A 17,389-nucleotide genomic window follows, 5' to 3' on the forward strand; every position below is an offset into this window, starting at 1 on the left:
AGCTTGAAGGAAGATATTAAAGTCAAACTGTAAAAAACTGAACATCTACAATTCCTTGGATGTGCAGGACTAAATTAAAACCGTGTTTTATAGTATCTGTACTATATTTTATCCCGAAAAAAAAAAAAAAATCATTTTACTACAAGGGATTAATTTGCGTACAGGAGTTTGTCAGTTCTGATGGTTAGAGGTGCAGCTAATATAAATACCTGCATGCCTTCGACAGACTAATTTATTTGCATACTGAGTTGCAGCGGTATTTGGAGTGATTATGCTATCACTGCAGATTGCCCATTTTGTGCGATACCAAGAGACAGAGCAGGGCAACCGCTGGGGGGAAGTGACTGATAACAAGAGTAGGTAATAATTTTAAAAGGAGTGGAGTGAGGCAGGACGGAGCTATGCAGGTATGGCTGGGCGTGGCAGATCTGCAGCAGGTGGTACAGTGGCTAAGAGGGTACATGAATAGGGTTGGGGGTTTGAATACCACCTTTGCTCTGCGTGTGTGGAGTTTGCATATCCTTATGGTACCTCCACTTCCTCCCATAGTCCAACAACATGCTGCTAGGTTAACTGCTGTCCCTATTTTGCCTGTTGCGTGCGTGTGGGCATGGATCTTGTACAGGACGCATCCTACTCTTGCATCCCATGCTGCCTCGGACATGCACCACATTCCCTACAGCCCTGATCAGGATAAGATGGACGGATGACAATATATTACCATTTTCATAATAAAGTACGAGATTTACATACTGTTCCTTGCTCAATTATACACTCCTGCCAAAACACGGCTGTCTCTGCCAAATGCTGTCACTTCTCCAATGAAGGTGTCTATGTGCTTACTGTCTATTTGTACAAGCATACCATCATGGTCAAACAATATCAGCCTTCGCTGAAGACCAGTCTTAAAACCTGATAGAGTGGAAGATCAAATATTAAGCGTATGCTTCATTGCCCATATGATTCAAACAAGGGCAAGGGACTATTTTAGTCAGACAGTAAAGCAACACAGCAGCCTTTTGTCTGACACAGATTTTCTCCGCTAAAAAAAACATCTTATCTTCTTGCTCTTCTAAATGGATAAGTAGCTGACGAAAACTGATGGATGGGTGTAATTCTGTCCTGTCTCTTTAAGTCTATATTTATCTTTATTTGCATATTTTCCTACTTACATTCATAATAGATTGTAATGCGAGGTATTTTGCATTTGTTTCAGTACATTTGCGGTGATATGGCTTGTGTTTCATGGAGTAACAAAAGACCAGGGAATCTGTTAAATGACATTTGTCATTAACATGGACATTGTTGCTTTGTAACGCAACATTAATACACTTTAAAACCTCATTATATTCACTGACCCCCCCTCCAGTCAGACACAGTTACGCGTTAACTTTTGCCAGTGTCTGAGATAATAGAATCGGATTTACAGAAGCATTTCTGGCTTTGAAGAAATCAGAAAATGTTTTCATCGTCTTTGGAATATCAGCTGTAAAACACTGACAGCTTGCAAAATAACATTAAACGGATTTTGTTGGCTGTATTTATATTTGGCATGATTAAACAAAGTTTTTTCCCCCCTAAAGTAGTAGTGACATAGCAAAGTCTATGAAAAACAAGCATGTTATTTCTCCAAGTAAATTTGAAAAAGAAAAAAAAAAAAAGACAGAATGCAAGAATTTATTCGAGTTATGGCAGAGGTGAGGATAGGTGTGGGCAATCAAATGGAATATCCCTAGTCACCTGACTCACCCTCAGGAGTCAGCCATAGGCCACACGCCCAGTCATAGGCCACACCTCTAGTCATAGGCCACACCTCCAGGAGTCATAATCACTGAAAGCATTTATATTATGTAGCGTTCGTGTCACCTGATATACGATCTAATAACACCTTTATGGATGCGCTCCACAGTATCTTGGGGTGGCCTAGACAGCAGAATAAGTTTAAATGATGTGCATTCATCCTAAAATGGAAAAAAAAAATGATATTGTATAACCATCTGAAAAAGAGATTCAACATTTGACAGTCAAACCGTTTTTTCTTTGCTTTGATGTCACGGTTGCACAAGAATCCCAGTGGATGGCAAACCGGCACCACAGTGGTGGACAGCGACTGAAAACCCGCGTCATGCGGCCGCAGAACTGCCCATGAGGAATGCCGTCAGGAGGCGGCCGGCTACCGCTAATCGCCCCTTAGAGGGGGCAGGATCACCTTCCCCAGCCCAGCTCAATCCTGCGCCATGGGCAGGAGGAAGCAGAGGATGATTGGGGAGGATCTCTTGTCTGCTTTTATCTCTCCTGACTGCAGACAGCCTGCAGGATGACCGCCGTCTGACTCCGCAGCCAGCGACCCACAAGTCAGGGCCAACCGCCATCGGATGCAGCTATAGCCGTGTCCCTCTCGCTGACAACCGCCTCCCTGCATTTTTAATGTTTGTTCCCTCAATAAACCCCTTTGGAATTTTCCTCTATACCCTCTCTCGCACCTACACCTTTGCATAAGAGGTAAGGAGCACGCACTGATTACAGCGCGTTGCCATACCCAGCACACGACAAACCGCCCCAGGGATGAGAACCTGACTGCAGCTGTGCGGTGGGTGAAACCTCAGCATCACACTAGTCCGAATGGACCAGTGTGAGTTCTCTTCCAGTGCCGGAGTGCCAAACCTACCACCAACCCCCAAGTTCTCCCCCTGTAAGTTGGAGGACGTCCTTATAGGGCTGGATGTAGATTAACGTCACACCCAGGATGAAGCAGTTGCAGGTTAAGGGTCTTGCTCAAGGACGCAGAGTAGAATCACTCGGGGCATTCATGGGATTGGAACCAGCAACCTTCCAGTTCCCTAGCCTCAGAGCCACCACTCCATCCATGCATAAGTGCATAGAAATTTTGTGTATCTGTGCTTCTCCTCTGACTGCATTTCTGACAATTTTTAGGTGGCTAAACAATAAATCCATTATGCCTACATACACCCACCACTAAACCTCAGAGTACAGACACTCTTCATTTAGCAAATGCGACCAAAACTTCATACACCTGACAACAATGCACGCCGGCGTGAGAGATTTCTGAAGAATGTACAGTGTTAAAAAATGTCTAATTTTATGAAGGAAAAAAGAAATTGAGTGTGGAAGGCTGACGTAAACTCGTAAGCACAGTTGCAGTCACGCCAAGACTGCTGTGATTTTCACTTGGAGGCCATTTTGCTTAATGACGTCACTTCGGAAAAGAAGTCAGGTGCTAAACAAGGAGCGGATGTAGAAATCAAAGTAAAGCCTGGGGTCCGATATCGATCCAGCATCCATAGAGCAGTTTTCAGAATTAAGAGCCTCAAATCAAGGACACAATAATCATATGATCTCTCTTCCAGCCATAAGATTCAAACCGGTGACCTTCCATTCCTAAGCCTCCGATGGACAAACAGCACAACAAAGCCACACTCACACCTACCTACCTGCCTCTCTGCTCTGTCGAAAAAGCAAAAAGCAGACTGGTGGATGTGTATGCTTTAAGATCAAGGGAAGGGGGCTGGCGTCTAAGCGCATAGATCTAAACTCAGATTGCATGCAGCATTGGCTTGTTTTGTGGCGGCTGGGTGGTACAGTAGTCGACACCTTCCCCTCGCACTCCCAGGCATCCAGGTTCGAACACAGTCCCAGCTTAGTCAAATTTGTCTTTTTTCCCCAAGGCGTTCGCCTCATTGGTCCAAAAGGCAAGCATTTCAGACTGTGCCGATGAGTGGGAGGGACCGATTGAGGGTGTTGGTACCCGGTGACTGACTGCTGTGCGGTTTAGGGTGTACTCTGTGAACGTTGATTATTGGAATCGTCGTCACCATAACTTGGATGTGGTTTGCGAAAAAGCAGCTGGATAACCAAAGATTGTTTTTATATTACATTATTTAAATTATGGATGATTCCCCCCCCCCCCCCCCCCAAAAAAAGGATCACATTTGTTTATTTCCACATGTTGCATCCTCCTTACGGTGGAAGAGCAATCATATATTAAATAGGTGAGTCAACAAGAAGCATACAGCTATATTTCACTGTAGTATTAAATATTTATTCACTGATCTCCATTTATTTGCCGTTTCTCTCTGTCTAATGTGGCCCACAGTTGCCTCTTAAACATTTAATTGAGCTTTAAAACATTTAAATCAACAAAGCTCTAAAAATGTTGGTGCTTCTGTGTCCTTCAACCCGGGCCGACCGGCGAGCATCTCATGTGACCCGGGGAACGTGTGGTCTTCCGAGCCGAGCGCGCGCCGGGCTCCTGTACCGCGCGGAACAGAACGGCTCCATTCAATGTTTCACGTCAGTAAATATGAGCCGAAATCTAAATATCAGTGCCGAGTGGAATCCCTGTGTGTTTTCTGGGACTAATTGTGACCCACTTTTGCATTTTCAAATCAGGCTTGACTGTGACACTTTCGCACAAAGAGCTAAATAAATAAAGATATGTGGGGGGGGGGGGGGGGGGTGGCCTTGGGGGTGAAGGTTAAAAGCTTGAGTCAGAAATTGACCCGTTTTCCTCTTTCGCTTCCGCCTGATTAATATAATTGGCTGCACATCAGAATCGGCACTCTGTAGATCACGCGGCGCGGGGGTCAGGAAAATCCCGCACTTTCCGCCGCTTCATGAATTCAGAGCCTTCCAAGGCTAAGCTGCAGAGTTAGTAGAGCATAAAACCGACTTGGAAGGGCCGCTCGGTGCCGGGCTGCGAGACGCAGGGTACTGCAGCAGCGCTTCCTTAAAATAAATTGCTTCCTAGGGGCTGATCCGTGTCATTGTCACAGTTTACGTCATGGCCTTAATCGGCGGTTCCCCGGAGGCGGAACCAAATGCATTTTTACCTTGAGTGCCACTGTATGGGCAGTGCTGTGTAAACAGCGCAAGATGAGTCCTGATAATTATTAGGATCTGTTACACGTTAAAAATAAAGAACAGTAACATTCTCCCCAAACCCTTATTTGTGCATTTCTGCATTTCTTTCTCCTTCTGTGTTATTTTTTCATGTGGCTATAAGTCCAGCAGGGCAGCACACAAGAATAGACCCACCACCCCTGGATTCGCATGGGACATTCTGACAGCTGAACTGTAGAGTGCAGTGGCCTTGATGTACTGCCCATTTTAGGAAGAGGGGCCTGTCAGCATGAATCAAGCATAAGGAATGTTTTTTCCCCTCCAATAATAAAACAAAATGGCCACAGAAAGGATGGGAAAATTTTTCACTTAAGCATTAATCGTTAGAGGACCACGAAATGGAAAATGTAAGGGATTAAATTCTGCAGCTGAATGAGAGATGAGTAGACAATTTAAGAACAGGTTGTGACTGGGGTGCATCTCAGACCATCTACAGATGCAGTTTTTTTTCAGTCACATGATCTGATTAAACCTGAACTGTGTCCTCTAATTTTTTATTATTTTTTTTTAACACCCCCCCCATATTGGCATGTTTTTCCAGCCACTCTTCACCAGCCAGTAGCATCTCAGAATCCTCACGCCAACGTGAATAATGACAGCCAGATATGTCACAGGCAGCATTAAAAACACATTAGCACAGTGGAAGGAATGAAGGGCGGCTGCTTGTCTGACGAAGCTCCAGAATCATGATGATCAGAACCTCCCAATCTTCATGTATCACACCCCCCCCCTCCCCCGCCCCCCACCTATGACAAATGTGGAGTTATAGACTGCTGCGATGCACTCACTGGCACTCTGCACAGACAGAACGTGTTGAATTTATGAGATCTAAAGGGATTGGTTTGCTCCTCATTCCCAGTGCTGATGAATGCCTCTTTGTTAAAGAGGAAATTAAAACACCCTCTGCATGCTCCACTTACGTTTCTAGGAAATGACACGGTGCTCACTCCAGATCAAAGCAATTAAGCGTCATAATTTCGGCTGATGGATAATATACGCTAACAGCAATCAATAGCTTAAATATAGCTACGTGTGAAGCATGGTTTTAAAAAAAAAATCACGATAGATACTGCTAGGGATAAAGAAGGAATATTTTTCCGAGACATAATTATGATACTGCGATTACGTTTAATATAATTAAGATCACAAATCCAAAAGGGATTCGTTTATATTTAGCTATAGCTGTCACTGCTGGAGATCATGCAGAACTCGATTATCCTCACATTAACGTACACGATTCTACAAAAAGCCATGACGTTGGTCAATAGAACTCTGAATGGCCACATCTGTTCAATAAAACCGAGTGTGTACCTGTCAGGTAAACAAAGCTTTCAGACCAAGGAACTGAGACTGTTATCCGCAGGTTACAGTGGCGAGTTCCTTTGTCCTCTTTGTCAGTCTGATGTGTTAATTGGCAAAAGAATATCATGTTAAAGTGATATGTACCGGCTTCTCATTTTACAAGATCATAGCTAAACAGCTCATCCATCCATCCATTTTCCAAACTGCTTATCCTACTGGGTCGCGGGGGGGTCCAGAGCCGACGACGTGGGGAGAACATGCAAACTCTGCACACGTGACCCAGGAACTCGAGACTCGAACCCGGGTCCCAAAGGTGTGAGGCAACAGTGCTAACCACTGCACCACCATGCCGCCCCGCTAAACAGCTCAACTGACGCAAAACAAATTCAATTCAAGGAAAACAAAAAAAAAAAAAAAAAAAAAACCACCACATCAACACAATGTTCAACGCTCGAATATAGAAATAATGATTAGTTGGTCACGACGGAATTGGGCAGGTCACATGACAGTGATTTGGAACCTAATACATCCCGGTATTTGTTATCACGGCCCTTTGCTGTTCCTGCTGCGTCGTGCGATGCTTACAGCCAGTGAAAAGGCCTTATCCTGTAATAGGCAGAAGCTTTAGCGCGGAAGTTGCCGCAAAGTGACCTGCTAGATAAGGCTGCCAATATCCTGAGGGTGTTAATAATGAAAACACAGAGAGAGCATCACTGCTTAGGAAATTGAACGTGGCTTCATTTCAGATCCCTCCAGAAGGCCACACCTCAACATCATCTGCCATAATCTTATTATGCTATCATGTTATGGGCCAAATAATAATGATTATCAATTGAAGTTTCTTGCGGTTTCTCCAATAGCTCTCTAAATAATCCTGTCTGCAGCAAAAACACCATGGTTATCGCTATAAAACTTCTTTCAAAGGATGCCGTAGAAAAGCTACTGAAGTGCCGTTGCTGTAATACCTGGAATGTTTCTGCTCTCGTCACCTGATAATTTAATTAGATCAGTTCAGAGGAGACCAAGATGAAGTCCTTAGACTGTGTGGAAATTCAGAATTATTCAGCTGTAAAATTCTGTCTGTAAGATTATGGAACATTTCATTCCACCAGTTACCTGAAAACCTATGACGTCAGAGGCTTCAAACTGTAAACAAATTTGCCTAATAAAGGGGCGTAAGAAATTTTAATGATACTAGATTTCATGAATTTTTATGAGTGTCAAAAAAAATGGACATTGTTGAAGCGCAAGGAAAGTTCCCTGCTGTCATTCCTCCATACATTTTCAGCCACGAGCAGCTGCTCCAACATAGCAACTCAACTTCTCGTTACTTATTTTTCCAAAAAAACACTGATTGAAGATGCAGGTAATTTGGACCTTTTCCCTGAAAGTCCGGTCTCTAGAGAGCTACTATGCTAATGCGTCGCGTGCATCATAACCAGACGCTGCAGAGCTCGCCGCTTCCATCCGTGGCCATATATAAATATATTTTGTGAGCCTGAAAGCATAAAAATGTATTTAATGCCGAGTATAAATCATCATTGAATAAATAACTTTACGTTAATTCAATTGGGATAAGGTTGATTAATTTTATTATATGTAATTTAATATAAACACAAGGGGATGGAAACAGGTAGAAATGATATGAAGAGAATACTCTATGTGAAGAATAGTTTAATGGGTTATATTATGGAAAGAGAGTGTATCTGCATCTCCAAAGCTTTTAAATTCCCCCCCCCCGATGTGAGTTTTACCAGAAGGCATAATCCTACTGAAAATGACTAAAGATCTTTGACTGGAGCAGTGAAGGAACTGCCTCCCACATCATAAGTGTCCCAGGTTCTATACACCCCTTCCTACAAAACTTTGATAAAGTTTTCATATTTCGCCAGTTTGTGGCAGGTTTCCTCCAGGTATTTTTGTTCATTCGGCGCAGGGGAATTATGAATTACTCATGACCCAGTAAGGGATCACATGTGCATATATAATGTATAGATGTCTTAGTGGCATCTGCTCCCTCCAGGATCTGCAAAAACGTCACACCTGATGCCCCCTAAAACACTGTGATTGTGCAAACACTCGTTGGAGATGGATGGATGGATGGATGGATGGATAAAACAGTATGATTCACCACGGCTTTCACGAGTTCAGCAAGATAAAACCGCGATGAATATGATGCTGATCAAACGTGCTGTGAAAAGCTTATTCCTCATGAAAGCAGCTCGGCGACACGACGCTGCAGACGTGACATGACACTCCGTGGTGTTAGAACATCAGCTTTTGTGATACCAGCAATCAGTCGACGCAGCAGATCTTGATTAAAGAGTGATATCACCTGGCAACCCTCCACCCCGCCCCCTTCAATGTCCATGTGCAGAAACAGATAATGCATCATTAAAATGATAGATAATCCATTCACATTTATAACTGAGCACTAGTTCAATGTTTCTGAACCCAAACTTCATGGATCCTCAGCTAGACCATGTTTTTACTCCCTTGAAGCTGGGATGGAGCCAAGGGCCGGGTTGATAAACACCAGACCTTATAAAATTAAACCATTTTAAGAATATTGGGTCCCCCAGCACAACACACACTTAATACTGATAAAATAAAATGAATATCATACTGCAGTTTGCCATGTACGTGAATTAATGGAGTATTGTTGTTTTATGGTGTCAGCTGCCCTTAAAGAAGTGTTAGCTTTTTTTAAAAAAAAAAAAATTATTTTAATGAAACCAGTGACATCTGTCAGACTTTTTACGCTAAAATGGAATGAGTTGTTAAACAAAAAACAATCACCCATTGATTAGGGGCACGAGGGAGCAAAACCATGCATAGGATGCAACCCATCACAGGCAAACACACCATGAAGCACTAAGAGTGATTTAAATTCACCAATTCACAGAAGAATGCCTTTGGTTTTACCCTCTCTCATTCTTTCCCATGATCCATTTTAGCCCCTGATCTTAGTACTCTATTATGGGATGTTTGTGCGCTTTTAATTCCAATTTTTAGCTCCTCATCTTTGCACGATTTGCGTTTGTCTTCTCATTTTAGCGTGTTTTTTTACGTTCTCGGTTTCCTGTTTCTATTTGTACGTAAAATGTTTCTTATTTTGCTGCCCATCTCGACCAGGACCCCTCCCCAGTAGAAGAGATATTGTATCTCAACGGGACGATCCTGGTTAAATAAAAGAAACAAGCCAACAAGCAAACAAACAAGTGGCCGAAGGCCACGAATTTGGACTGGAGTTGCAGAAACATGGAAAGATCAGCCAGCCTGCACACTGGCTGGCGAACCCGCAGCCCTCGAGGCGTGAAGCTGGAGAACTGCCCAGTGAGCCACCATACATCCCATATTAAATATACACATCATTCGCAATATACTTAATATAAGTCATTCCAGCGTGCCGCTGCCTGCTCTATGGCAGTGTCAGATGGTGCTGAATAATCACTTTATTTTGTAGTAGTGGCAAATTCAGCAAAATCTGTCATTATAAGTCATCATCATCATTACCATTTCCAAAACAGGGATAGCCAAGGGGCATCAGCATTCGAAATAAAAGAAATCAGAGTCAGTAGGTGTACAAATATGCATATTCCACCCACAGTGTATATTCCATCCTCACTCAGTGGAGCAATAATTCGCGGACTGAGTGTTGCTCTTCCTGAATGAGACAATATTTCTTTAACGATGGGAATACAGGATGAAGCGGACCGCGCAAATGACCGGGAGCCACGTTGAAACCATCCTCGGAGATTTTCCAAGGTCGTTCACCGCTCCAGTGAATAAGCTGTGATTAGGGATCCCCATAGTATCACACTTCCGTCTCTGACAGGTCCAGTGTCTCCAAGAATTTATCTGACGCACAAAGGCAAACGGTGCGCGACCGACTCCCAATTCTGCATATTCCATAAATTACCCTGTTGTTTATTGTCTGCATTTCCTGCTTTAAAACCTTTCATCCCTTCGCGTGTCCCTGAGCTCACGATGGCACAAGGGGGCACGACAGATGAAATAAATTAACGATGAGTAGGTAAATAAATAAATTAAACCGGAGCAGAAACAGCGTCCCCGCAGTGCGGTCTGCATCAGGTATCACGGGAGGCAGAAGGTAGGGAGTGAGATTCCTTATAAAGAAGCAAACTCGACTTAACCTAGAGGTGCCCATTAAAAACCCCAGAAGGACCCGAAACGGGATATTTAACCCAAACTGCTTAAGTAAATTGCCCAGGTGTGCAAATTGGTTAAAAATCCCTTTATTATGCTATTATGACCTGCAGGTCAGGACAATTTATCACCTTGGTACACTCTCTCTTACCTCCCCATAAATACTGCTGCTGGCTGCAGCACTGCTACTCCCCAGTATTATAAATAAAAACCACTAACATATTGAGTTTAATATTGGGGGGGGGGGGGTGGGAAATACAAAAAAAAAAACTGCCCGGCAGATTAAACAGTTTCATGTCAGTTTTGACACCAGCAAAGGCACAATTAAAACTTCCCTGTTTTGACCCATCCAGAAGACTCCCCAGGGGTGGAATCCATTACTGCTTTCACCGCGACTAACTAGACACGGACCATGGGAACAGCTTGTCCATGGGCAGAGAACAAAGGCTTCCACTGAGGACTAAGGCTGGGATTTTGATTGGCTGTATTTCATTGACCTGAATCCCATCTAAACATGAACCCAAAAGTTTCACTTTCTGTATCTTTAATGTTCCTTTAGAAGTTGCAGGGAAACCAAAAACCCGAGAACCATGGTTACCCTCAGGTGCCCTTAATTACACATCCTTCAGCTACATCAGCTGAAGACTGAACATTTTACACATTGAAATACATGCTTATTTTATAGCTCTCTCTCTCTCCATTGCCAGAAACATCTTAAAAGTTATTTTGTAATCTATATACACAAAACACTTCTCAAAAAAAATAAAATTAAATAAAAAAATTCAGATTAACCTAATATTTTTATCTACCATAATGACCCATGTGGAGTTGAGTCCTTTGTGCCAAAACTTCCTCTCCTTTTGCATATGATGATTCGTGTCGCTGCGAGTTACATTTGCCCTATTTTTTTGTCACAAACAAAGATATTTACTGGGATATTTTAATGCCACATCCCCGCAGTCAGACGCAACCAAGCCGAAAGGACCGCATGATCGGGACGAGGGCGAAGAAGCCTCTGAGCACTGCTCTGCGTACGGCCGCTGCAGGCAAAGTTAGACAGTCATCCTGCTGTCAGTCACAGCGAAAGCGCCTTAATCTCGGGAGATGTCCGGCACGCTCAAACGAGATGCCGGAAGAGGGAGATACTGTCCCAGCGGAATTAAAAAAAAAAAAAAAAAAAGAAGAAAGGAATGGCATGGGGTCTGAAAAGACCCTCTTCGGTCAACAGGAAAAAGAATATTCCAGTAAAAGCATAGGGGCAAGAGGGAGAGATTCAGAGCATCTACTGAAGCCGTGACTTGTCATTCATGGCCACGTCCTTGACGAATGGATGTGAGCACATGTGACAGTAGCTGAAGGGGCAGAAAGGACTGACATTGGTGGGAAGGGGCCACTTCAGACATGAGGTACATTTACAGCATGTGACCATAGGTGGACATTTCAGGTCCAGAAAATAAAAATCCAAACCAGGATTTTGATTCAACCAACCAGCTGAGTCTATGACTATTTATACTCAACTGGTTGGTTGAAACAAAATCCTGGTCTGGATTTTAACTTTCTGGACCTGAAATGTCCACCTCTGCATGTGACCTAGGTACTCCACCCACCCCAGCCAGGTCCATTAGAAGCTGAAAGGGACAGTGAATGCTACATTCTTCTGGTCAGCTACTGTGCCCCCCCCTCCCCCGCCCCCCCCTTCCTCAAATGGGTGATTTTCTGAAGAGCACCTGCAATCACTGAACAGCTAGACAAAACACGAAGATGAAGCAAAACCCCTTTCATTCCGCTCTCACTTGACCTTCATCTTGAAGAACATTTCCAGGCCACTCTGGAGAGGCAGGATGGTGAGATGACAGAAGGATGGTGCTTCGTAACAGTGCGGCTATCTTCATTTTCCAATCTGCCTGTAGTATCCGCTATTACCCATTGTTCCATCTTTGTACAGGAAATCAAAACACTTAGAGGCTTATTCTAATCAATATGACTGAGTTTAAGGTATGCAGGGCAAATAACTGAGGAAAAATATCAACCAGCTATTTTGCTTTATTCCATTTCATTTCTAAGACCGGAAAGATTATGACCAAACTTGGATGCCTTGAGTTTATTATCGTTCCACCAGGGATGTGGGCACAAGACTTTTGGCAGTTGGTCTTCATCGGTGTGTGTTTGCAGTAGCCCAAACAGTTGTTTATCAAGACAAACCAATCAATATCCTAATTAAAGTGATAATTGATGGGTTGTCAAGACAACAGCCAATCAGTGCTAATAGTTGATTCATAGCCACACCCCCACATGTGCTATCCATTTAACGGCGATAATCTGTAAGACCACACAGAACAAAGCAAGACAAAATTGGGACAACCACCCATTTGATATGGCGCCCCACACGATCACTCATTAGATCATACAGCGCCGCCCTAAAACCATTAAATATAAAAATACAGCACAATCATATACTAATAATCAAATTAACTATTGTATTTAGCAAGGGTAGCTGGATGACGACAAACAAATTGAGCGATATCCTACCCGCACTGTTTAGCGCTTCTTCAGGGTTCAGTCTTTGTTCTAAACTTCCTTATTCATTGTACAGTCTCTTTTTTTTTTTGCATGACTCAGGAGTTGTGTTAGAGTAGTAGTACAGGGCGACTTTCCAGGCCTCAGTGAGCAAATAAATTGCCCCAATATGCATACGCAGAGAAACACACACACACGCTAAATGGCCATTGACTTTTTCCAAAAGGTTCCCCATGAAGATTAATGACACGATTCCAGAACGATAATTAGTTCAGTACTTCCTCCAGCTCTGATCGTCTGGAGACCCCACACACACACACACACACACACACACACACGCGACGCAGCAAGTCCTGAATCGCGTGACGGACTGAACACCTGGGACTGACGTCTCTGCTGCATTTAATTCTTCTTTAAACGTCATTATGATGACGAGAACCGTAAAAAAAAAAAAAAAAAAACCTTGACGACAAATGCTAACGGGGGCTGTTTAATATTGCATTTAACACAGAAGGTAGCATGTGATGCAATGAAAGATACAAGGGGGGGGGGAGTGCACTCTGTTCGCATGTAACATGCAGCAAAACATTGCAAAACAAATGTACAAAAAAATAAAAAATACATAAATTCGCAGCACAACCGAATTGCTAGATACAAAAACAACACACTAAGTTAATCATTTATATTCTGGCTGGTTAACATGTGATTAAATTAGCAAAAGTGTGAGGGGCATGTGAGGTTTCGGGATAAGGGGTCAGACCTCATTAGACTTGAGAGATGATCTGGTACACCATCCTCAGGAAGACCGTGTATTGTTAATTAGAATGTTAAGCTGACAGTGATCCAAACTACGGTAAAATTACCATCTGGAATCTTATGCAAGAACTAAGCTTTAGGGCAGGTATTAATAAAATATGGCTGTACACAGAATGATATGGAAACTCGGATAGCTGAACAGCATAAAGATCAGTACGTGTCAGTCAGGTCAGACACAGTGTGGCCATCGCTACAACGTCCTCCATCAAGCAAGCTTCGCCAAAATGAAATCTTGGAACATTCTCTGAATACCTTAAACTAAATTTTGATTTTTGAAATATATTGCTCTTAAAAAGGAACCTCCACTGCAATGTTCGTGTAACATTCAACCTGGATTATATGCAGTACTCATATATATACACATGAGCCCATCTTTCTAGTGCTAAAAGCATAGTTTCGAGTTTTCAGGTTATAAGAAAGAGCTGATGTTTACTGCAGAACATCAGCACTTAAATGGCTACTCAGCTAATACAACCAAGTAAACTCCGTGGGAAATCTTCTCATCTATTCTTAAACAGTTACTGGATTTAAAAATAGTCATTCAACCCAATAGCAAAGCCAGATAAAATGGCATGTGATACCACAGCAGTTAGTAAAGGTACGCTGGGCAGCTTGTGAATTACATCTTAAGATGAACTTCACCCACAGTACACAATCTCTGGCATTGTTGTAATGAATTAGCCTTTGTAATGCGGAGGATCTAACAAATGGGCAGATCAATCATTAAGGCTGAATAGCACATGCAATTTATTTCAAACATCTTCTGCAGAAGCCATGACATGTTTTGGATTTCTTTGAGAATTAATGAAAATACTTTGCTGATACTTAAAGACAACAAAGGTAAGCAAACAAAAACCCACTCAAGCCGAACAGTAAACTATCCTAAGTAGACGTCTGTGACATGCAGAGTTGGGCCCAATTTCGGAGCAGTTAGTACAAGCCTTTTGTTATGCAGCCTTACTAAAATACTTTTTAACCCTATTATTTAACCAAAGACCAATAATGTCCTACCTGGAAATAGAAACTATTTCAGGATATCCGCCTTTTCTGCAGCTCCCTGTCTTCCCCCCATCTCTGAAGCGTCTTGTTAATGGGTCACATCTGAGTTCTGTTATCTTAACAAACGGAATCCTGTAGACCTGCTTGCCGATCGAGGACGGCACAGCATATTCGCGGTTTGGAATACCAAGAATTTGTGATGGTGTTTAATCAGCTGTGAAACTAACATATTGATCTTTTTTTCTTACCGGTTGCATGCAAAGGTTGGCTGGTTTACCACAGCGCGGAGAGGCCAGCGAAGCAGGTATTAAGCGTGTAGTAGTGTTCCTCTTCAGTGCCTCTGGAAATTAGCAACAAGCTTTGTAAATAGGCATTACCCTTTGCACATAATTTATATATACATACACAGACCTGTATTCATATCTTTGTGGGGGTTGTCCATTCATTTCTTTGGGCAAAACTCTAATCAACAGGTGGCCAGTCTTACCTAGAAAGGTCCGCTATGTTTGCAGGTTTTCGCTGCGACTCCCTAATTAGATTACTAATTAGGGGACTGATTGGCTGAAGAGTACTCAGACCTGGGCTTGAACAGCTGACCAGAAGGTTATCCCCAAAACCTGCATACACACCGTCCCTTTGCGGCTAAGATTACCCCCCCTGCCCAACGGTGCACAAAGATTACGGTTCAGTACGTACCTCGGTTTTTTAGTCACGGTTCGGTACGTTTTTGGTACAGCAGGGAAACAAAACATAAATTGCTTCTTTTTTTAATATGACTGTCTTTCTTAAATAAAAACTGTATCAATACTACTGCAACCTACTAATAAAATACAAAAATTTACTTAAAAGTAAATAAAAATATACTCTAACGTAAATAAAAATAAAATAAATATCCATAAAGTTGCACGTTTAAAAATTAACTGTACCTGATCTGTACTTGTATTCACAATAACAACGTCCAGCTTCATATTAACCGTAACCCACACGGCTTCATCCGCCCCTTTCCGAATGTTGCTTGGGGAAACACAAACATTGAAAAGTTTTGGTACAAATAAGTGTACATTACACTCCTATTACCCAGCCCTCACCTTAACCATAAGTAACCAAACAAAATACAGGTTTTTTTGATAGTGTTTTTTTTTATATTCCCACTACATCAAAATATAACAGGTTTTTATCACTTCGTGGGGACATTTGATCCCCACAACGTAATGTATATCTGAAAGCCGCCCCCCCCCCCCCCCCACACACACACACACACACACACAAACACACGCACATACACACACAATCTTAACAAAGATAAATGTTGAGAAGATGGATATACTGTATATTTCTTTGTGGGGGGGGCTATATTAAAACATTATACTAATAATATTATAACAACTAAACCCATATTCTGAAACAATGAAATCGGCTGCTCACTGACTTCCTAACAAAAATCCCGTCTTGGTTATGTATGGAGAATGTTAGACAGGCACCAATGCCTGTTATTTAGGGTGGTATGAGGCTCTCGGAGGCTTGGGCAGATATGCAGTGATTGCTGGGCCAAATCTGCTGAGCTCTTCAGCGGACAAAGCCGCTCCGTGTTCTGCCGCTTCACAACGAGCCGCGGCTTCAGTTATGCCGGCTGGGAAAACTAAGATCACCAAGTGTTGCGTGAAAGAGCACGGCCCCTCCCCCCGCCGACGTGCCCGCGTGCTGGCCCGAGACGCGCGACGAGACAGCTGGACCATTGTTGGGTGGAAATGTAAATGGAAGCCGCGAGGAGGCAGTTTGCTGGAGTACAGTCGGCCGGGAGCCTCACAGACAGGGATATCATGGTTGGGTTGCAGTGCATGAATCCCATATGACACCCAAAAACTGCGCTTTTGTGAGTAAATTGGTGCAAAGAACACAAGCAGTGGTCTACTGAGCAGTGGAGGGAAGTCATATGGTCAGATCCTTCACGCTCTTCGCAACTAGCTGACATGTACATGTGGAGTGCATTCCAAATGCTCGGGTCAACAGGCGTGGTGATTCCCCGAGAAGGGGTCTGGTGCTTCTGATGAGGTCTAGAGTGCGATTTTTCTGGTATTATTTACATTCACTCAAATCAACAGTCGCACCTCAAGTATACTACTTACTCATCTGTTACAGGCCTTGTATGTGTGGCTTGTGTGTGTCTCTCTCTCTAGGTAGGAGACTCATCCGCAAACACTCGTTACGGACAGGTGTGAGCTGCCTTTAAATCCTGGCTACACCCCGAACTTCTCGCTCTCTCTCTGCAGACGATTTGGCAGCAGCATGTGCCGATTGTCCCCATTTTTACTCGTTTTTGATTTGATAAATACTTCAGAATAAATCTTTGTTTCTTCTGTCCTTTTGATGTCGCGTTCCCTTTGAGCCAGGGTTGTAACACGTTCTGTGGTAAAGCGTTTCGTATCGTAAGCGGAATTTGGCGGAATGACAAAGCCCTGCTCCATGACGCAGGTGGTCGCTGAATTGTTTTATGGCCAATGAAAATGATAGGAATCACAAGCCATATTCTGCCAAGTCAATAAATCTAACTTCGTACCCAATACAGCACTTGTGTGATACTCTGAAGCAGTGTCCGGGCCAGCGATTTTAACCACTACCTGGGTAAAACGATAAAAGTCCTCTCTTTTGCTTGCGGTTGCGTTCA

The 17,389-nt window shown here is 43.0% G+C and overlaps 1 long non-coding RNA gene across 1 annotated transcript in view; it reads right to left on the reverse strand.

Annotated features, from left to right (window-relative positions):
- The window catches only part of LOC125717088 (uncharacterized), a 63,026-nt gene extending 47,841 nt beyond the window's left edge, over positions 1-15,185 (reverse strand). Inside the window, exons 1-2 of the long non-coding RNA XR_007384473.1 lie at positions 15,136-15,185; positions 14,973-15,064 (exon numbers count right to left, since the gene is read on the reverse strand). This is a non-coding gene — a long non-coding RNA (uncharacterized LOC125717088). The remainder of the gene's footprint in view (positions 1-14,972; positions 15,065-15,135) is intronic.
- Between the last annotated feature and the right edge of the window lie 2,204 nt (positions 15,186-17,389).

Source organism: Brienomyrus brachyistius, chromosome 21 (assembly GCF_023856365.1).
Source record: "Brienomyrus brachyistius isolate T26 chromosome 21, BBRACH_0.4, whole genome shotgun sequence".
NCBI lineage: Eukaryota > Metazoa > Chordata > Actinopteri > Osteoglossiformes > Mormyridae > Brienomyrus > Brienomyrus brachyistius.